General features: G+C 46.6%; 1 long non-coding RNA gene across 1 annotated transcript; it reads left to right on the plus strand.

The window, feature by feature from the left end:
- The first annotated feature begins 374 nt into the window (after positions 1 to 374).
- Positions 375 to 13,613, plus strand: LOC140418454 (uncharacterized). Its single transcript, XR_011945054.1, has 3 exons — positions 375 to 491; positions 1,027 to 1,081; positions 9,770 to 13,613. It is a non-coding gene; the product is annotated as an uncharacterized lncRNA (long non-coding RNA).
- Positions 13,614 to 14,736: the final 1,123 nt, after the last annotated feature.

Consider the following 14,736-nt stretch of genomic DNA (forward strand, 5'->3'; position numbering starts at 1 on the left):
CCATGTCCGCACTGCGCATGCTCCAGCTCACAACAGCTGGGGAGTGATTGACGGTGGCTGTTGACCAATAGGAGGAGAGCAATCCGGGTGTGGATTTTCACTGAATTTACCGGCCGCCATCTTGGGTAAGAGAGTCAGGTCTTTTGTTCTTGGAGCGGATCGCTTGGACGGCCATCTTGTATGGGAAGAGGGAGTGGACGGGGCTTCCTCCTCACTGGCAGGCCCCGGGGAAACCGGCGACCGCCGCCATCTTGGGAGTGGAAAGCGGGTCTTTTGTTCTTGGAGCAGAGCGCTGGGGCGGCCATCTTGGTTAGGGAAGAGGGAGTGGGCGGGACTTCCTGCCCGGTGACAACACCCGGGTCACCCGATGGCCGCCGCCATCTTGTGGCGGTGAATTTCTATCCGGGTCTTCAGTGAAGGACAATGAGCTGGAGCTGAGGTTGGAAAGTGTTCAGAGGAAGGTCTGAAATCAGATTTACAGCCAGATATCTGTAAGAACCACAAAGTTCACATTCAGTGTGTTTGCCGAATGAAATCACAATGCTGCAAACACTCAGTTCTGAAGAAGAATCAGATTGCATTGGAAATATTAACTCTCTTTCTCTCTCTTCACAGAAGCTGCCAAACCTGCTGAGGATTTCCACAACTTTCTGTTTTCACTTCACATTTCCAGCTTCTGCAGAGTTTTACTCAAATTATTATGTTTTTGAAATACGGTTACATAACCAGTTAAGAGTAAAGCAATTGTCACCATTTAAATGTCCAAATCAGTGATATTTATTTGTTTAACTGAGACTGGGCTGTTCAGGGGCAAAGTCAGAAATCACTTCACAGAAAATATAGTGAAATCTGGAATTCTGATCAGATTCTGTCAATAGAAACTATGAAAACTGATAGAAGTTTATGAGATGAGAGTATTAATGGTTATAGAATCAAGGGAGATGGATGGATTTAACAAACAGATCAGACATCTGCAAACTGGAGCTTAATGTCTGAGGTTGAACTGATTCTGGTTTTGTTTTGAAGGTGGTGTCGGTTTCCTGTCCTGTTTATCTCCACACCCGCTGGTAATTTGCCGGAGGTGAGATCATAATTTTTATTTGCGTCATGAGTAGGCTTACATTAACACTGCAGTGATTAACTATGATTAACACAAATTGACTTCACTTGATTTTTATTCAGAATTTAATTTCTTATAACAAGGCTGGAGTTTATGAACACCATAATAACAATCTTTATTATTGTCACAAGTAGGCTTATATTAAAACTGCAATGAAGTTACTGTGAAAATCCCCTAGTTGCCACACTCCGGCGCCTGTTTGGGTAAATTGGGGGAAAATTCAGAATGTCCAGTTCAACTGACAAATCACCTCACGTCTTTCGGGACTTGTGGGAGACCCTCGCAGACACGGGGAGAACGTGCAGACTCTGCACAGTGACCTAAGTGGGAATCAAACCCAAGTCCCTGGTGATGTGAAGCAACAGTGCTAACAACTGTGTTACCGTGGAGGGGAAGAGGGTTGGTGCAGTGACACATCCTTGTCTGATCCCAGTCTTCACTGAGATAGTGTCTGGGGTGTTTCCATTGATGAGGATCATGGATTGTGTGTCCTCATTATGCAGGCGGAGGATGGTGGACAATTTCTGAGGACAGCCAAATTTGAAGAACATACTGAAAAAAACATCACTTTGACGGCGTAAAGCATTTTTGTGAGGTCAGAAAAGACAAAGAACTGCGATTGCTGCTGTTCCGTATATTTTTCTTGTGTTTGTCAAATAGTGTCGATCATGTCTTTGGTGCCTCGTGAAGGGAGATAACCTAACTGTGACTCTGGAAGGAGCTGTTTGGCCACGAAGAGGAGATCATTGAGGAGGATCCTGGCAATGATCTTCTCTGTGGCAGACAGCAGGGAGTCGCCTGTGCAGTTACCACAATCAGACTTGTCTCTCTTGAATATAGTCACAGTGTCACTGAGATCCCCGGCATGCATCCTTCTTCCCAGGTGAAGAATATGAGATTGTGTAGCTATGCCAGGGGTGTAACATCGCCATGCTTCAGAATTTCAGCAGGAATTCATTCTGCTCCAGAGGCCGTGGTGTTTTTCAGCTGTTGAATGGCTTTTTCACTCCGCTCCAGATCTGGGTACCACGGGGACTGGGCCGGACAGGATACTGAGGAATGGACTTGAGGACGTTAAAGCCAAAGACAGAGTCTCGGTCGAGGGGTTCTTCAGAATGTTCCCTCCAGTGAGCACTGACTGACACTCTGTCCTTGATGAGTTCCCCTCCACACTTTGCTCTCAGTGGGGTGGGGCCATTGACTGCTTAGGTCATCAATTGTATTGGCAGCGCTGATGAAACCGTGCATGTCATTGCTTTCCATGAGCTGTTGGCTATCCCTCACTCTTTCTACCCTCAAACGGCTTCAGAAACTTGGAAAGCCTAGAGCAGGCACCTCAAAAGCACTGGAGCAGTACTTCCAGCAGTGCCTTCACAAGATGCTCCAAATCCAGGGGCAAGGAGGGCGGCCCCACAGAGGAGAGGGAAGGGGAAAACTGGGAGTGGGGCAAAGAAAGTCTGGGGCAGAGGTGAGTGTAGTGGCCATCACTAAGTAGAAGGTGCTGGGGAAGCTGAAAGGTCTGAAGTTGGATAAATCACCCAGACCGGATGGACTACACTCCAGTGTACCAAAGGAGATAACTGCGGAGGTTGTGGAGCCATTGGTGGTGATCTTTCAGGATTCACTGGAGTCAAGGGGCTCCCAGGGGACAGGGAAGTGACTAATGTCACACCCCAGTTTAAGAAAGGAAAGAGGTAGACGATGGGAAATTATCAGCCGGTTAGTCTGACTTTGGTTGTTGACAAGATTTTAGAGTCCATTATTACGGAGTTCTTGGAAGTGCATTGTGAAATAGGACTGAGTCAGCACGGCTTCATCAAGGGGAGTCATGACTGACAAATCTGTTAGAATTCTTTGAGGAGGTAAAAAGGAAGTTAGGCAAAGGAGAGCCAGTGGATATGATCCAGAAGGCCTTTGACAAGGTGCCGTACAACAGGCTGCTAAATAAGATAAGAGCCCATGGTGTTCGGGACAAGGTACTGGAATGGTTAGAGGATTAGTTGACAGGCGGAGATAAAGGGGTCTATTTCAGGATGGCAACCGGGGACTATTGGTGTTCCACAGGGGTCAGTGTTGAGACCACAACTATTCAATACATTAACGATCTGGAAGAAGGAACAGAGGGCACTGATGCTAAGCTTGCAGATGATAGAAAGATGTGTAGAGGGACAGGTAGTGTTGAAGAAACGGGAAGGCTGCAGAAGGACTTGGACAGGTTAGGAGAGTGAGCAAAGATGTGGCAGATGTATTAGAATATGGAAAAGTGTGAGGTTATGCACTTTGGAAGAAATAATCGAGGCGACTATTTTCTAAATGGGGAACGGCTTCTTGTTAGGTGAATTGGACATTCTGAATTCTCTCTCTGTGTCCCCGAACAGGCGCCGGACTGTGGTGACGAGGAGATTTTCACAGGAACTTCATTGCAGGGTTAATGTAAGCCTACTTGCTACACTAATAAAGATTATCATTATTATTATTAGCTAGTGTACTGTGTGCAGTTCTGGTCGCCACATTACAGGAAGGATGTGATTGCACTGGAGGGGGTGAAGAGGCGATTCACCAGGATGTTGCCTGGGATGGAACATTTAAGTTATGAAGCGAGGTTGGATAGGCGTGGGTTATTTTCATTGGAGCAGAGAAGACTGAAAGGCGACCTGATCGAGGTGCACAAGATTATGAGGGCCATGGACAGGGTGGGTAGGGAGCAGCTGTTCCCCTCAGTTGAAGGGTCAGTCACAAGTGGACACAAGTTCATGGTGAGGGGCAGGGGGTTTAGGGGGGTTTTGAGGAAAAACCTTTTCACCCAGAGGGTGGTGACAATCTGGAATGCACTGCCTGGGAGGGTGGTAGAGGCGGGTTGCCTCACATCCTTTAAAAAGTACCTGGATGAAGACTGGCACGTCATAACATTCAAGGCTATGGATCAACTGCTGGCAAATGGAGTTAGGTCGGTAGGTCAGGTGTTTTTCGTGTGTCAGTATTGGATTGGATTTGTTTATTGTCACGTGTACCGAGGTACAGTGAAAAGTATTTTTTTGCGAGCAACTCAACAGATCAGTAAGTACATGAAAAGAAAAGGAAATAAAAGAAAATATATAATAGGGCAACACAAGGTACACAATGTACAACAAAGAACAAAGAAATGTACAGCACAGGAACAGGCCCTTCGGCCCTCCAAGCCCGTGCCGACCATACTGCCCGACTAAACTACAATCTTCTACACTTCCTGGGTCCGTATCCTTCTATTCCCATCCTATTCATATATTTGTCAAGATGCCCCTTAAATGTCCCTATCGTCCCTGCTTCCACTACCTCCTCCGGTAGCGAGTTCCAGGCACCCACTACCCTCTGCGTAAAAAACTTGCCTCGTACATCTACTCTAAACCTTGCCCCTCTCACCTTAAACCTATGCCCCCTAGTAATTGACCCCTCTACCCTGGGGAAAAGCCTCTGACTATCCACTCTGTCTATGCCCCTCATAATTTTGTATACCTCTATCAGGTCGCCCCTCAACCTCCTTCGTTCCAGTGAGAACAAACCGAGTTTATTCAATCGCTCCTCATAGCTTATGCCCTCCATACCAGGCAACATTCTGGTAAATCTCTTCTGCACCCTCTCTAAAGCCTCCACATCCTTCTGGTAGTGTGGCGACCAGAATTGAACACTATACTCCAAGTGTGGCCTAACTAAGGTTCTATACAGCTGCAACATGACTTGCCAATTCTTATACTCAATGCCCCGGCCAATGAAGGCAAGCATGCCGTATGCCTTCTTGACTACCTTCTCCACCTGTGTTGCCCCTTTCAATGACCTGTGGACCTGTACTCCTAGATCTCTTTGACTTTCAATACTCTTGAGGGTTCTACCATTCACTGTATATTCCCTAACTGCATTAGACTTTCCAAAATGCATTACCTCACATTTGTCCGGATTAAACTCCATCTGCCATCTCTCCGCCCAAGTCTCCAGACAATCTAAATCCTGCTGTATCCTCAGACAGTCCTCATCGCTATCCGCAATTCCACCAACCTTTGTGTCGTCTGCAAACTTACTAATCAGACCAGTTACATTTTCCTCCAAATCATTTATATATACTACAAAGAGCAAAGGTCCCAGCACTGATCCCTGTGGAACACCACTGGTCACAGCCCTCCAATTAGAAAAGCATCCCTCCATTGCTACCCTCTGCCTTCTATGGCCTAGCCAGTTCTGTATCCACCTTGCCAGTTCACCCCTGATCCCGTGTTACTTCACCTTTTGTACTAGTCTACCATGAGGGACCTTGTCAAAGGCCTTACTGAAGTCCATATAGACAACATCTACTGCCCGACCTGCATCAATCATCTTAGTGACCTCCTCGAAAAACTCTATCAAGTTAGTGAGACACGACCTCCCCTTCACAAAACCGTGCTGCCTCTCACTAATACGTCCATTTGCTTCCAAATGGGAGTAGATCCTGTCTCGAAGAATTCTCTCCAGTAATTTCCCTACCACTGAAGTAAGGCTCACCGGCCTGTAGTTCCCGGGATTATCCTTGCTACCCTTCTTAAACAGAGGAACAACATTGGCTATTCTCCAGTCCTCCGGGACATCCCCTGAAGACAGCGAGGATCCAAAGATTTCTGTCAAGGCCTCAGCAATTTCCTCTCCAGCCTCCTTCAGTATTCTGGGGTAGATCCCATCAGGCCCTGGGGACTTATCTACCTTAATATTTTTTAAGACACCCAACACCTCGTCTTTTTGGATCACAATGTGACCCAGGCTATCTACACCCCCTTCTCCAGACTCAACATCTACCAATTCCTTCTCTTTGGTGAATACTGATGCAAAGTATTCATTTAGTACCTCGCCCATTTCCTCTGGCTCCACACATAGATTCCCTTGCCTATCCTTCAGTGGGCCAACCCTTTCCCTGGCTACCCTCTTGCTTTTTATGTACGTGTAAAAAGCCTTGGGATTTTCCTTAACCCTATTTGCCAATGACTTTTCGTGACCCCTTCTAGCCCTCCTGACTCCTTGCTTAAGTTCCTTCCTACTTTCCTTATATGCCACACAGGATTCGTCTGTTCCCAGCCTTTTAGCCCTGACAAATGCCTCCTTTTTCTTTTTGACGAGGCCTACAATATCACTCGTCATCCAAGGTTCCCGAAAATTGCCGTATTTATCTTTCTTCCTCACAGGAACATGCCAGTCCTGTATTCCTTTCAACTGACACTTGAAAGCCTCCCACATGTCAGATGTTGATTTGCCCTCAAACATCCGCCCCCAATCTATGTTCTTCAGTTCCCGCCTAATATTGTTATAATTAGCCTTCCCCCAATTTAGCACATTCATCCTCGGACCACTCTTATCCTTGTCCACCGGTACTTTAAAACTTACTGAATTGTGGTCACTGTTACCGAAATGCTCCCCTACTGAAACATCTACCACCTGGCCGGGCTCATTCCCCAATACCAGGTCCAGTACCGCCCCTTCCCTAGTTGGACTGTTTACATATTGTTTTAAGAAGCCCTCCTGGATGCTCCTTACAAACTCCGCCCCGTCTAAGCCCCTGGCACTAAGTGAGTCCCAGTCAATATTGGGGAAGTTGAAGTCTCCCATCACCACAACCCTGTTTTTACTCTTTTCCAAAATCTGTCTACCTATCTGCTCCTCTATCTCCCGCTGGCTGTTGGGAGGCCTGTAGTATACCCCCAACATTGTGACTGCACCCTTCTTATTCCTGATCTCTACCCATATAGCCTCACTGCCCTCTGAGGTGTCCTCTCGCAGTATAGCTGTGATATTCTCCCGAACAAGTAGCGCAACTCCGCCTCCCCTTTTACATCCCCCTCTATCCTGCCTGAAACATCTAAATCCTGGAACGTTTAGCTGCCAATCCTGCCCTTCCCTCAACCAGGTCTCTGTAATGGCAACAACATCATAGTTCCAAGTACTAATCCAAGCTCTAAGTTCATCTGCCTTACCCGTAATGCTCCTTGCATTAAAACATATGCACTTCAGGCCACCAGACCCGCTGTGTTCAGCAATTTCTCCCCGTCTGCTCTGCCTCAGAGCCACACTGTCCCTATTCCCTAGTTCTCCCTCAATGCTCTCACCTTCTGACCTATTGGTCCCGTGCCCACCCCCCTGCCATACTAGTTTAAACCCTCCCGTGTGACACTAGCAAACCTCGCGGCCAGGATATTTATGCCTCTCCGGTTTAGATGCAACCCGTCCATCTTATACAGGTCACACCTGCCCCGGAAGAGCTCCCAATGTAACTACATAAACACCGGCATCGGGTGAAGCGTACAGGGGGTGTAGTTAATCTGGTCAGTCCATAAGAGGGTCATTTAGGAGTCTGGTGACAGTGGGGAAGAAGCTGTTTTTGAGTCTGTTCGTGCGTGTTCTCAGACCTTTGTATCTCCTGCCCGATGGAAGAAGTTGGAAGATTGAGTAAGCCGGGTGGCAGGGGTCTTTGATTATGCTGCCCACTTTCCCCAGGCAGCGGGAGGTGTAGATGGAGTCAATGGATGGGAAGCAGCTTTGTGTGATGGACTGGGCTGTGTTCACGACTCTCTGAAGTTTCTTATGGTCTTGGACCCAAAAGTTGCCATACCAAACTGTGATGCAGCCAGATAGGATCTGTAAAAGTTGGTATGAGTTAATGTGGACATGCCGAATTTCCTTAGTTTCTTGAGGAAATATAGGCGCTGCTGTGCTTTCTTGGTGGTAGCGTCGATGTGGGTGGACCAGGATGATTTTTGGAGATGTGCACCCCTAGGAATTTGAAACTGCTAACCATCTCCACCTCGGCCCCGTTGATGCTGACAGGGGTGTGTGCAGTACTTTGCTTCCTGAAGTCAATGACCAGCTCTTTAGTTTTGCTGGCATTGAGGGATAGATTGTTGTCGCTGCACCACTCCACTAGGTTCTCTATCTCCCTCCTGGATTCTGACTCGGGCAGACTTGATGGGCGAAAGGCCTCTTCACTGTTGCTGTTGATACAATGTTAAGTGGCATTGTTGACAGCCCAGACGATGGCATAAAATTGCACGGAGATATTGACAGACCAGGTGAATGGGCAAATTTGTGGCAGGTGGAGTTCAATATAATCAAGTGTGAGGTTATCCGTTTTGAACCAAAAAATAATAAAACAGAGGACTTTCTAAATGGAAAGATATTGAGTACAGTGGATGTCGAAGGTGCACTGATCCTTAAAATGCCCCGAACAAGTGCAGAAAATAATCAAAAAGGAATGCTAGCATTTATATCCAGAGGATTGGAGTATAAAGTCACAGAGGTTATGCTGCAGTTATACAAAACCCTGGTAAGACCCCACTTGGAGAACTGTGAGCCATTCTGGGCACCACACCTTCTGGAGGATATTGTGGCCTTGGAGGGAGTGCAATATACGTTTACTAAAACGATACGCCACGATACCTGGACTTACGGGGGTTAGGTTACGATGAGAGATTATTGATTGATTTATTTTATTTATTGTCACATGTACCGGGGTACAGTGAAAAGCATTGTTCTGCGTACAGTCCATAAAGATCGTTCCATCCGTGAAAAAAAAACATAGGACCTACATAAATGCACAGGCATGGGGTGAGCATACAGAGTGCATTACTACTCAGTAGAGAAGATGTGTGAAGAGATCAGTTCAGTCCATAAGAGGATCATTCAGGAGTCTGGTAACAACGGGGAAGAAACTGTTGTTGAACCTGTTAGTGCGTGTTCTCAGACTTTTCTCTGATGGGAGAAGCTGGAAGAGAGAATAACCCGGATGGGAGGAGTCTTTGATTATGCTGCCCACTTTCCCAAGGCAGAGGGAGGTGTAAACAGAGTCAATGGATGGGAGGCAGGTTCGTGTGATGGTCTGGGCTGTGTTCGCAGTTCTCTGTAGGTTCTTACGATCTTGGACCAAGCAGTTGCCATACCAGGCTGTGATGCAGCCAGATAGGATGCTTTCTATGGTGCATCTGTAAAAGTTGGTAAGAGTTAATGTGGACATGCTGAATTTCCTTAGTTTCCTGAGAAAGTATAGACACTGTTGTGCTTTCTTGGTCGTATGGTCGACGTGGATGGACCAGGACAGATTGTTGGTGATGTGCACACCTAGGAATTTGAAGCTGTCAACCATCTCCACGTCGCACCATTGATGCAGACAGGGATGTGTACGATACTTCGCTTCCTGAAGTCAATGATCAGCTCCTTAGTTTTGCGGACATTTAGGGAGAGATTGTTGTTGCTACGCCACTCCACTTGGTTCTCTCTGTCCCTCCTGTAGGTATTGAAGATGTCGAGGGATATGATGGATAGTGTGGGAAAACGGTGCTGTGGTAGATCAGCCAATGATCCCATTGAATAGTTCAGCAGGCTCGATGGGCCGAATGGCCAACTGCAGCTCATATTTGTTGTGATCTCCTGGTCAGGAAGCTGTGAGCTTGGATTTGTCAATCAGCTTGAATCAGCACCTTCAGGAGAATAGAGAGGGTGAATATTAGATACAGCAGAGTGAGAATGGAGGGAGATTGTGTGGGATGGAGATTAACAGCTTTCAGGGAATAAAAGAGGAAAAAATGTGACATAGAAACTAGAATTGTCTGTTCTGAGTTTCTATCCTATACTGACAGTGATGAATTTTGTAAATTGTTTTTACAGGATATTAGATGAGAAGGAATTACAGACAGAAATCTCAATAGTCAAGCCTCGGTCTGATAGTCACTCCCTTGCCTGGAACCTCAATATCTCCCGCCTTTGAATCTAGAAGAAGAAATGTTTTCCCGAACTGTCAGCTAAAGATTTAAAACATCAGTGTGACTGAAAAAACACCGAGATCCACACAACACACACCCGAGTGAGAGTTTTCCAGTGAACTGACTGTGGAAAGAGCTTTAACCAGTTACACAGCCTGAAAGAACATCACACCATTCACAGCGAGGAGAGACCCTACCCGTATTCTGAACTGATTGTCGAACCTGGAGAGACAGGAGGAGACCCAAAACATGGAGAAACGGTGGAAATGTGGGGACTGTGGGAAGGGATTCAGAGTCCCATCGAAGCTGGAGATTCATCGACGCATTCACACTGGGGTGAGGCCGTTCACCTGCTTTCAGTGTGGGAAGGGATTTACTCAGTTATCCACCCTGCAGAGACACCAGCTAATTCACACTGGGGAGAGGCCATTCACCTGCTCTCAATGTGAAAACGGATTTACTCGGTTATCCACCCTGCAGAGATACCAGCTAATTCACACTGGGGAGAGGCCATTCACCTGCTCTCAGTGTGGGGTGGGATTCAGTAATTTATCCAACCTGAAGAGACACCAGTGAGTTCACACTGGGGAGAGGCCATTCACCTGTTGTCAGTGTGGGAAAGGATTCATTGATTCATCCACCCTGCAGTCACATCAGCGAATTCACACTAGCGAGAAGCCATTCACCTGCTCCCAGTGTGGGAAGCGATTCACTCAGTTATCCACCCTGCGGAGACACCAGCGAGTTCACACTGGGGAGAGGCCATTCACCTGTTCTCAGTGTGGGAAGGGATTTCCTCATTTATCCAACCTGCAGAGACACCAGCGCGTTCACACTGGGGAGAGGCCATTCACCTGCCCTCGGTGTGGGAAAGGATTTACTCAGTTACCCAACCTGCAGAGACACCAGCGAGTTCACACTGGGGAGACGCCGTCCACCTCTCACTGTGAGACGGGATTGCATGTTTCATCGCATCTGCTGTGACACCAACAATTTCACAATCGATTCCAGAGGTTGGATTCTGCTGTTAGTGTTTCTGCTCTACATCCAGGACTGCGTTTTGTTCATTCTGACAGGTGGTCAGTGGGGATGGTCGGAGGGTTTCTTTCTGCTGGACTGGCCGGTCTCACCACTTTGCCTCCAGTGGGCAGATGCTCTTTGAGCCTTGTTGCTTATCCCTGGCTTCAAATTACACAAGGATCACAGAGTGAAAGGGTGTTTGGAAGTTTGAAGATATTTATTTCCCATTTCTCCTTGGAACCCCCCCACCCCCACCCAAAACGTGCCACGTTGCCATGGAAATGGGTCCTGGTGTTACTTTTTTTTTTTTGTTTAATTGATCTGGATATACCCAGCGATCCGGATCACTGTCCGTGTGGAGTTTGTTCATTCTCGCCGTGTCTGAGTGGGTCTCGCTCCCAAAACCCAGGGTCGGTGAATTGGTCACGGTAAATTGCTTCTTAATTGGAAAAAAAGAATTGGGTATTCTAAATTTTAAAAACAAAATATCCGGGAGTTACTCACTTTTCTGGGTGTTCCTTACACAAGAAAACTATCAGGGTTTGAGGGACAAGTTATCTGAGGTGGACTGGGAATCAGATGGGAGACAGGGAATAGCTAATATTTGAGGAATTGTTACATATTTACCAGGGGGTCGGATAGCTCAGTTGGCTAGACGGCTGGTTCGTGATACAGAGCGAGGCTAACAGCACAGTTCGACTCCCACACCGGTTGAGGTTAGCCATGAAGGCCCGGCCTTATCAACATTACCCCTCGCCGGAGGTGTGGTGACCCTCAGGTTAAATCACCGCCAGTCAGCTCGCTCTCTCTCTTGCTTTCTCTCTCAAAGGGGAAAGCAGCCTGTAGTCCTCTGGGTATTTTGTGATTTTTATTTCACAAAAATACACCAAATCTAGATTTTATTAAGGAACAAAATTCCAACAGGAAAAGTGATTCAAACGTGGCGAACAAGAAAAGTTAAATGTTTGATTGATTTGATTTATTGTCGCATGTACGGAAGTACAGTGAAAAGTATTTTTCTGCGGCCGAGGGAACGTACACAGTACGTACATAGTAGGCTCAAAGAATAATCGACAGAGAACATTGACAATTGGTACAACCAATCAAACAGTGATTGGTTACAGTGCGGAACAAGGGGCCAAACAAAGCAAATACATGAGCAAGAGCAGCATAGGACGTCGTGAACAGCGTTTTTGAAGGGAACAGATCAGTCCGAGTTGAGGAGTCTAATAGCTGTGGGGAAGACGCTGTTCCTAAGTCTGGATGTGCGAGTCTTCAGACGTCTGTACCTTCTGCCTGATGGAAGGGTCTGGAAGAAGGCAATGCCTGGGTGGGAGGGGTCTCTGATAATGCTGTCTGCCTTCCTGAGGCAGCGGGAGGTGTATACAGAATCAATGTGGTGGTGGTAAGCTTGTGTGATTCGTTGGGCTGAGTTCACCACACTCTGCAGTTTCTTGCGATCTTGGACCGAGCTGTTGCCATACCAAGCTGTGATGCAGCTGGATAGGATGCTCTCTATCGCACATCTGTAGAAGTTTGTGAGAGTCGATGCAGACATGCCAATTTTCTTTAGCTCCCGTAGGAAGTAGAGACGTTGTTGGGCTTTCTTGACTGTTGCATCAACGTGAGTGGATCAGGACAGACTGTTGATCACGGTGACCCCCAGGAACTTAAAGCTATCGACCATCTCCACTTCTGAGCCATTGATGCAGACGGGAGTGTGTGTCGTGCTACGCTTCCTGAAATCGATGATCAATCCCTTGGAAATGGAAATATTCCATTAGATCAAAGGGGCTGGTTTAGCACAGTGGGCTAAGACGGCTGGCTTGTAATACAGAACAAGACCAGCAGCGCAGGTTCAATTCCCGTTCCAGCCTCCCCGAACAGGCGCCGGAATGTGGCGACTAGGGGCTTTTCACAGTAACTTCATTTGAAGACTATTTGTGACAAGTGATTATTATTATTAAGGATGGAACTCATAAAGTGGTCAAAATAGTAGCAATGAATGAATCAGTAGTTATAGTCAAGGATTGAGTTTTATTTGCTGTAAAATTGTAAAAGCTTAATTGCTGTGTGTGGGCAATGAGGATAAATGTACCGGCAAGCGAGACCTTCCAGCCCTGATTAGCCTCAAAATTCAAAACTGTATGAATAAAGAATTGTGCAGAATCAGGTAAAGGGATAGTATGAAACAGTTTGATTGTATTCCTGTCAAAGTTAATGAGAGAAGGTGGTATCAGTAATTGGAGATCAAATTAAATTATACTGGTGCCCAATTGACCAATGGTCACGTTACCACAGGCCCAACTCTGACATGAGGTAATGAAATGAAAATGAAAATCACTTATTGTCACAAGTAGGCTTCAATGAAGTTACTGTGAAAAGCCCCTAGTCGCCACATTCCGGCATCTGTTCGGGGAGGCTGGTATGAGAATTGAACCGTGCTGCTGGCCTGCTTGGTCTGCTTTAAAAGCCAGCGATTTAGCCCAGTGTGCTAAACCAGCCCCTGTTTGGCCACTTTGGGGATAAAGGTCGACGTCCCAAAGGACTTCCTTGCTGGCCAAGCACTGAAGACTCTCGAGGCCGAGTTCCAAGGAAATTACTGTCAAAGAAGGAGCCAGGGAGGGTTACGCTTCCACAGACTGATCACCTGCATGAAGTTGTAAACGTCAATGTCTTCAAGTCGTTCAGTAAACCTTTTTCTTTTAATAAACATTTTAAATTTACTATACAGAGAATTCTGCCTTTTCTTTAATTGGTTAAAAACGTGACTGGAACAGTGAAACAAAGTGAATTTATTCAATGGTATGTTGGGGGTGGCTGAGATCAATTAAGTTATAGATAAGAAGATCAGATATCATCAATCTTCGATTTTAAAACTTGCATTTCTGTAGCGCCTTTCACAATCACAGGACATCCCAAAGTGCTTTACAGCCAATCGAGTACAAAGAACAAAGAACAAAGAAATGTACAGCACAGGAACAGGCCCTTCGGCCCTCCAAGCCCGTGCCGACCATACTGCCCGACTAAACTACAATCTTCTACACTTCCTGGGTCCGTATCCTTCTATTCCCATCCTATTCATATATTTGTCAAGATGCCCCTTAAATGTCCCTATCGTCCCTGCTTCCACTACCTCCTCCGGTAGCGAGTTCCAGGCACCCACTACCCTCTGCGTAAAAAACTTGCCTCGTACATCTACTCTAAACCTTGCCCCTCTCACCTTAAACCTATGCCCCCATGTAATTGACCCCTCTACCCTGGGGAAAAGCCTCTGACTATCCACTCTGTCTATGCCCCTCATAATTTTGTATACCTCTATCAGGTCGCCCCTCAACCTCCTTCGTTCCAGTGAGAACAAACCGAGTTTATTCAATCGCTCCTCATAGCTTATGCCCTCCATACCAGGCAACATTCTGGTAAATCTCTTCTGCACCCTCTCTAAAGCCTCCACATCCTTCTGGTAGTGTGGCGACCAGAATTGAACACTATACTCCAAGTGTGGCCTAACTAAGGTTCTATACAGCTGCAACATGACTTGCCAATTCTTATACTCAATGCCCCGGCCAATGAAGGCAAGCATGCCGTATGCCTTCTTGACTACCTTCTCCACCTGTGTTGCCCCTTTCAATGACCTGTGGACCTGTACTCCTAGATCTCTTTGACTTTCAATACTCTTGAGGGTTCTACCATTCACTGTATATTCCCTAACTGCATTAGACTTTCCAAAATGCATTACCTCACATTTGTCCGGATTAAACTCCATCTGCCATCTCTCCGCCCAAGTCTCCAGACAATCTAAATCCTGCTGTATCCTCAGACAGTCCTCATCGCTATCCGCAATTCCACCAA

This window comes from Scyliorhinus torazame, chromosome 5, assembly GCF_047496885.1.
Source record: "Scyliorhinus torazame isolate Kashiwa2021f chromosome 5, sScyTor2.1, whole genome shotgun sequence".
In the NCBI taxonomy this organism is placed as follows: domain Eukaryota; kingdom Metazoa; phylum Chordata; class Chondrichthyes; order Carcharhiniformes; family Scyliorhinidae; genus Scyliorhinus; species Scyliorhinus torazame.